Source organism: Formica exsecta, unplaced genomic scaffold, assembly GCF_003651465.1.
Source record: "Formica exsecta isolate Colony F162 unplaced genomic scaffold, ASM365146v1 scaffold1815, whole genome shotgun sequence".
In the NCBI taxonomy this organism is placed as follows: domain Eukaryota; kingdom Metazoa; phylum Arthropoda; class Insecta; order Hymenoptera; family Formicidae; genus Formica; species Formica exsecta.
The window spans coordinates 8,427-16,179 of NW_021849127.1; positions in this window are offsets into that span (position 1 = coordinate 8,427).

Consider the following 7,753-nt stretch of genomic DNA (forward strand, 5'->3'; position numbering starts at 1 on the left):
GAGATTTGTCGATAGCTCAGGTTGAGAAGCTCCACTACCTGAAGACTTGCTTAAAGGGTGAGGCGGAGCTCTTGGTACGCAACATCACTACTACGGGTGATAATTACGAAAGCGCGTGGAAATTGTTGAGCGACTACTATGAAAACAAACGCTTGTTGGTCCGCGCCTATCTTGCGAACTTCATCTCGCTACAGAAGATGGAGAGTGAATCTCCGGCCGAGCTTCGCAAAATCTTCCATTGCCTGAAGACCACCGTTAGCTCGTTGGAAAACATTGGCCGACCGATCGATTGCAGTGAAGATTTGTTTGTCTATTTAGCCGTCGACCTCCTCGACCCGCGCTCTCGTCGCGATTGGGAAAACTCGATTGGCGACACGAAAGAATCGCCATCGTTCGATACTCTCGAGCTGTTTCACGACAGATGGCTCCACACCTTAGAAGCGATGCAGCCGATCAAAGCCGAGAGCCCCGCGAGCAAGACAGAGTCCAGCTCACTAAAGTACACACGCAGCCATCTCACTCGAAAACAAGAGAGCAAGCCTGATGCGAAGCTAGGCCGCTGTTCGTTGTGCCAACGAGACCACTTTCTGATGCACTGCGAGGAGTACAAGAAGAAGACAGCCCAGGAACGGAAACAGATTGTCGAGCAAAGAAAGTTGTGCCTTAATTGTCTCGGCAGGCATCAAGTAGGCGAGTGCGCCTCCAAAAGGACGTGTTCGGTGTGTGAGGCTCGTCACCACTCTTCGCTGCACGAGGCTTACTGCGATAACGCCGTCGCGAAGTCGTCACACGTCGCGCAGGGGCCTTTCGATCAGCCTACCACCGTGCTCCTCGCGACCGCTCGCGTTTGCGTGGCCGACCGTCACGGCATCTTACACCCGGCGCGCGCGCTCATCGACCAGAGCTCGGAGTCATCAATCATCTCCGAGCGCCTCGCGCAAAGGTTAAAGCTGCCGCGTTCACAAGTCTCAGTAACAGTTTTCGGAGTTGGGGGGCAGAAATCCGGCAAAGCCAAGGGTCGCGTCGCGCTTTCGCTGTCACCGCGACTCGGAGGAACGGCGATGTCCGTCCCAACCATGGCTGAGGTCAAGGAAAAGCAAAGGCAGCTCACCTTGATTTGCAGGGCGGGCGGCTTCCCTCTCAAGAAATGGTCGGCAAACTCTGCCGAGCTGCTCGTGGCCCTGCCAGCGGAGGACCTCTTACAACGAGCTCCTCGATGGTGGCAGCCCGGAGAGAGCCACTCGACTTTGGGCCTCCGGTGGCATCCTCACGAGGACTCGTTTGCGTTCTCAACGCCACCGCTTTTGCTCTCAACTGTAACAAAAAGAACAGTCCTGTCATTAACTGCGCGACTGTTTGACCTGATGGGATGGCTCGCCCCCACCACAGTGCGAGCCAAAATTATGATACAGGCGACTTGGTTGCTAGGGGTCGACTGGGACACCCCACTGCCTGAAGGCGATGTGCAGAAGTGGCAGGAGTTCCAGATCGAGCTCCCCTGCCTAGCGCTCATCCGCGTTCCCCGTGGGCTCACGGGAAGGACGGCTTACCGACGTGAAATCCATGGCTTCGCCGACGCCTCGGAGAGGGCCTATGCGGCCGTCACGTACCTGCGAACCGAAACCTGGGACGGGAAGATCAACGTCACCTTGCTGGGCGCAAAAACGAAGGTCGCTCCGTTAAAGCAGGTGACATTACCACGCCTGGAGCTTTGTGCGGCGACGCTGCTCTCTTGGCTTGTCGGCCACATCAGCCGCGTCTTGGAGGCCTCGGACATCCCTATGCATCTTTGGTAAGACTCAACTGTAGCCTTGGGATGGATCCGCGGCCACCCAGCCAGCTGGAAGACGTATGTGGCCAACCGTGTCTCGGAGATTCAAACATCCTTGCCTGATGCCGTGTGGCACCACATTCCCGGACAAGACAACCCAGCCGACTGCGCTTCGCGAGGACTGTCACCGAGGGAGTTGGTAAACCACCCCCTCTGGTGGCACGGCCCGACGTGGCTGAGCACGGATACAGGAGACTGGACGACTGCTGGGGACGGCGACGGCGAGAGGGAGCTCCCCGAGCAGCGCGCCTCGAGCCACGCGGCCACGTTAATCAAGGAGAAAAGCCAGGAACCCGAGATGCTGAAGCGGTACTCGGCCCTGCACCGGTTGCTACGGGTCACGGCCTGGTGTCGTCGCTGGCTACGCCGACCCTGGGAGAGGCTGGCGCCCGATGTACGGACCAACCCTGCCGTCCAGCGCGTTCTTTGGGCAGCTGAAGTCGAGGAAGCGCGCCTGAGTTGGATCCGAGTCATCCAAGCTGAAAACTTCAAGGCGGAGTTAGCGGCTATCGAAAATGGCAAACCTTTGCCCACCCGAAGTAAACTTACCCGGTTAACTCCTTTCAGAGACCCCCAGGGGATCCTCAGAGTCGGCGGTCGGATAAAGCGCGCCCTCCTCTCCTATGACGCCAGGCACCCCATCATCTTACCTGGAGAATCCAACTTCACTCGCCTCATTATCGAGGCGTGTCATCGCCGGACCCTGCACGGGGGCATGCAGCTAACGCTGGGCTCCATCCGCCAGGAGTACTGGATCCCCCGCGGGCGGACACTCGTCAAAGGCAGCATCCACCGCTGCTTAACGTGCCTACGATAGCGGGCGGCGACTCCACAACCACTCATCGGGGACCTGCCGCGGCCTCGAGTGACACCGGCTCGGCCGTTCCTCCACACAGGGGTCGACTACGCTAGACCAATGTGGTTACGAACCTCCGGGGGACGAGGGCAGCGCGCTACTAAGGCCTTTTTGGTGGTCTTCGTCTGCCTTAGCACCCGCGCCGTCCATCTCGACGTAGCGTCCGACTATTCCGCTGATGCCTTCCTGGCCGCGTTGCGTCGGCTCATCGCTCGCCAGGGGCTGTGTCGAGCCTTCTACAGCGATTGCGGCACAAACTTCGTGGGTGCCGACGCCCAACTGCGAGCGCTCTTTACAGCCAGCGGCCAGGAAGGCCAGCGTATCGCGAGAGGCCTCGCCGCCGAGAGGATTGAATGGCGCTTCAATCCTCCGGCGGCCCCCAATTTCGGTGGACTCTGGGAGGCGGCTGTCAAGGCGGCGAAGCACCACATCCGGCGCGTCATCGGCGACGCGAAGCTAACATACGAGGAGATGGCCACTCTGTTAGCCCAAATCGAATTGTGCCTAAACTCGCGTCCGCTACAAGCCTTGTCCGACGACCCGGAGGACCTGGAGGCCCTTACACCCGGCCACTTCCTCGTCGGCACAGCACTCAACGCCGTCCCGGAACCATCCCTCGCGTTAGAACCTACAGCGAGACTATCCCGGTGGCAGCATCTGCAGCAGCTGCGGGACCATTTCTGGAGCCGGTGGTCCCGGGAGTATCTCCATTCGCTGACGCACCGTCCGAAATGGTGCAACGCCGACGAGGAAGTCCGAGAAGGCCGGTTGTGCCTCCTAAGCAGCGAAACAACGCCGCCAAATAAGTGGCCCATCGCCAGGGTCGACAGCGTGCACCCCGGGGAGGACGGGGTCGTCCGGGTCGTCGTCGTGCGCACCGCCTCCTCTAGTTTCAAACGCATCATCGAGGCGTATCATCGCCGGACCCTGCACGGGGGCATGCAGCTGACACTGTCCTCCATCCGCCAGGAGTACTGGATCCCCCGCGGGCGGACGCTCGTCAAAAGCAGCATCCACCGCTGCTTAACGTGCTTGCGATGGCGGGCGGCGACTCCGCAACCACTCATGGGGGACCTGCCGCGGCCTCGAGTGACACCGGCTCGGCCGTTCCTCCACACAGAGGTCGACTACGCGGGACCAATGTGGTTACGAACCTCCGGGGGACGAGGGCAGCGCGCTACTAAGGCCTTTTTGGTGGTCTTCGTCTGCCTTAGCACCCGCGCCGTCCATCTCGACGTAGCGTCCGACTATTCCGCTGATGCCTTCCTGGCCGCGTTGCGTCGGCTCATCGCTCGCCAGGGGCTGTGTCGAGCCTTCTACAGCGATTGCGGCACAAACTTCGTGGGTGCCGACGCCCAACTGCGAGCGCTCTTTACAGCCAGCGGCCAGGAAGGCCAGCGTATCGCGAGAGGCCTCGCCGCCGAGAGGATTGAATGGCGCTTCAATCCTCCGGCGGCCCCCAATTTCGGTGGACTCTGGGAGGCGGCTGTCAAGGCGGCGAAGCACCACATCCGGCGCGTCATCGGCGACGCGAAGCTAACATACGAGGAGATGGCCACTCTGTTAGCCCAAATCGAATTGTGCCTAAACTCGCGTCCGCTACAAGCCTTGTCCGACGACCCGGAGGACCTGGAGGCCCTTACCCCCGGCCACTTCCTCGTCGGCACAGCACTCAACGCCGTCCCGGAACCATCCCTCGCGTTAGAACCTACAGCGAGACTATCCCGGTGGCAGCATCTGCAGCAGCTGCGGGACCATTTCTGGAGCCGGTGGTCCCGGGAGTATCTCCATTCGCTGACGCACCGTCCGAAATGGTGCAACGCCGACGAGGAAGTCCGAGAAGGCCGGTTGTGCCTCCTAAGCAGCGAAACAACGCCGCCAAATAAGTGGCCCCTCGCCAGGGTCGACAGCGTGCACCCCGGGGAGGACGGGGTCGTCCGGGTCGTCGTCGTGCGCACCGCCTCCTCTAGTTTCAAACGACCACTGTCGAAGATTATCCTCCTCCCGATCAGCACGGCACCGGCGGACGACGCGTAACAAAAAAAAAGCGGGTAAATGCGAGTTACGCGAGACTCGCACATACACTTTACACCGCACATTTCACCTCACAATACGCCTACACGCCACACACACACTCCACTCCACACTCAGAAACTAAAAGACACACCGGACATCGCACAATTAACAGTCACGAAACGGTCTCCGTAAAGTCGTTCAGCACGCTCGATTACTGCGATTATCTATCGAGGCGGTGAATAAAACGCGCATTCCTGAGCGCCATATCGCACCCCGCCGGCCGCTCGCCTGACTCAGCGCCACGCTCGCGCCGCGTGATCAAGCGTCGACTACAGCGGTGTATAGCCAGCAAGCGCTAAGACGCGGTTAATTTTGTATGTTGCATCATACAAGGCGGGCGGAATGTTCAAAATTGAACTCCAATAATTACTAAGAGCAACTATAAGACCACTCCAATAAAGCGCCGATTAATCGCGCTCGAAATTCGGCGCGTCAGCCGCCATCTCGCGCGTCGCACGGCGCGCGACAAATAGGAGCGCGCTCCAAAAGCGGCGCTACGCGAATCGCGCCCGGCCCGCGGCATCGCTCGTGCCTATCGATGCGGGCCACGCAGCGGTCACCCGAGAGAGCCGAAATTAATAACAAATTGCAATAACAACGTTCAATTTAAACTAATCATCGCAAACAACAACCGGCGCGATCTTTTGTGACAAACACGTCGAATATTCTAGAAGCAGCAAAAGAACGGTTGTATATAAGCTCTCTCGGGGAACCGCCGGGGGCACTCGATCCGATATTTTTGACGAGAAAGTGTGTGATTTTTGTACGGAGACGTTCGCTAGCAAAAGTTAAAGTAGCTCGCTTTTCTTCTGTTAACCATCGCTTGTGGTTCGCGAAATCTCGCGCCTTCGAGAATATTTGTCGCTCGCGAATATTTGCTACGAAATTCTATCCGTCGCTCGCGGGTTATTCCGTCGCTCGTGGAATCGCTCCGTTTATACCGTTGCTTGCGGTATTCGATATATCCGTCGCTCGCGGAGATTATCGTTGCGCTCCCGGTCGCTCGCCGGAGCCAGACACGGTGAAGATTAGCATAAATCTGATCGACCAAAGAACTTGTTAATTATTTATTGTTCTTAATAAATTGACTACTTTTTTTTTCAAAACACTATCGTGTCCATTTCACGCGATCCTCGCGCTCCCGCGTTCACTCGCGCACAAGATCTCTTACATCATTATCGTGTTGCAGACTGTACATTATCTGTATATCGATGTCAATCCGAGGATGACTAATTCCTCGATTGTTCGGTCGGAAATTAAAATCCCAATTAACTGTCATTTCGATATATAGAAAAATGTGTCTGTAAAAGAAGTGAGACGGATTATGTGAGATAGTGAAAATAAACCTTTAAATGACAAATGCAACTTACGAAAAAGAATCGAACGCTCCGTACACAAAGATGATTACATGTATGACAAGCGTGTGTGAATTAGGAGAACCGAGCTCCTTGGGTTTTAACACAATACTGACATAAATCGTAAGAATAGCAAGATGACGAGAGAATATAAGTGTAATCGATAACAATAAATATATATAGTCAAACGGCGCGATAATTGCTAGGAATATTATGGATATAACAGGCGGTTCTCGGGATTCGGGCCATAACGGTGGGCGTATAACGGCTGTACGGTATCTCCGATATCCGTGTTCGGTGTTCGCAAGTATTAAAAAGGGCGCTAAGCGCCTCTGCCCCTGCCCGGCCGATGTTCGCCGGGCAGCAGACTTTCGGCGGTCTACTGGCGGGTAACAATGGGGGGGTGCATTGTTACAAGTTTATAATTGGGTGCGTTTTTTTTCTACTCTTTGTCACACAATCTGTAAGTTGCATTGAAATATAGCTTTGAAACAATCTTTGTCTCTCGTGTCGTTCTTTACCGTGTGTTACGTCCTGGCAACTTCACGATTCCTCCCTTCCGCGAAGTTGCGGCAATGATAATCGATCGGTGATAGAAATGAGTCGTTCGGTAAATAGAGCATCTTGCGTCACACATTCCTTAAACATTTAGTCACTTGTCAATATCTATATCTACGAGTAACCGTGAGAAAGCCGCGAGAGACCGGTGACAAAACCGCGCCGGTCGCCTAAAAATAAATAAAAACCATGTTATAGCCCGAAAAGGCTATATACGAATCACTAGATACATATTATTTTAGAGATATATTATTTTATACGATAAGACATTGCTCAACGTGTAACGCAAATACAGATCACGTTACGAACGTTGACCGAGCGAAGCGCTGACAACGCGAGCCACGCGCGAAGCCCGAGCGACCGCGCAATCACTCATTACGAAAACGCGGAAATCAAGGCAAGCGGAATTAATGCGTTGCGAAAACGCAACGTAGAGATCCTACCTAAAAGCGAAAAGGAAATTCCAAAAATGCAAGCAAAGAAGCCCCTTAGAACTCCTTAGCTTGCATCCGGATCTGGCCGCCAAAATCGAGCGACACGACACATGGTCTTGTCCCGATCCCCTCCTGGGAAACCAAGGGGAGATAATAAAAAGACCCATCGCTAACGATCGGCGGGCAGTCTTTATCATTAATTAATATTACGCGGGCAGTCAATAACGCTTAACGGGAAACTATTAAATTAACGCCACGCAGTCGGCAGAAAGAAATACATAAGATCGAGAAGTGAGTTTCGCGACCGAAACTCAACTCCAGACACACGCGCACGCCAAGATATCGCCACCAGTGTCCTCACTTGGCATCATCTCCAGAGCAACCACGAATCGAACATCGGGCTGCCAACATGAGACACAGAGCGAAACACCGTACAAATTTGCCAACCCTCCACCTCTGAATTACTATTTAAAAAAGTAAGTTTAATTGAATAATTTTTCTTTTCCTCCTTTTGTCTTGTTTTTTTTTATTTTATATCAAAACTTTCCAAAGAATGTTTCATTCTTTTAAATCATCAACCCGTTCCGGTAATAAGTCTTAGAAAATTTTAAATCCTGATCTTAATCTAACACATATGCGAGCG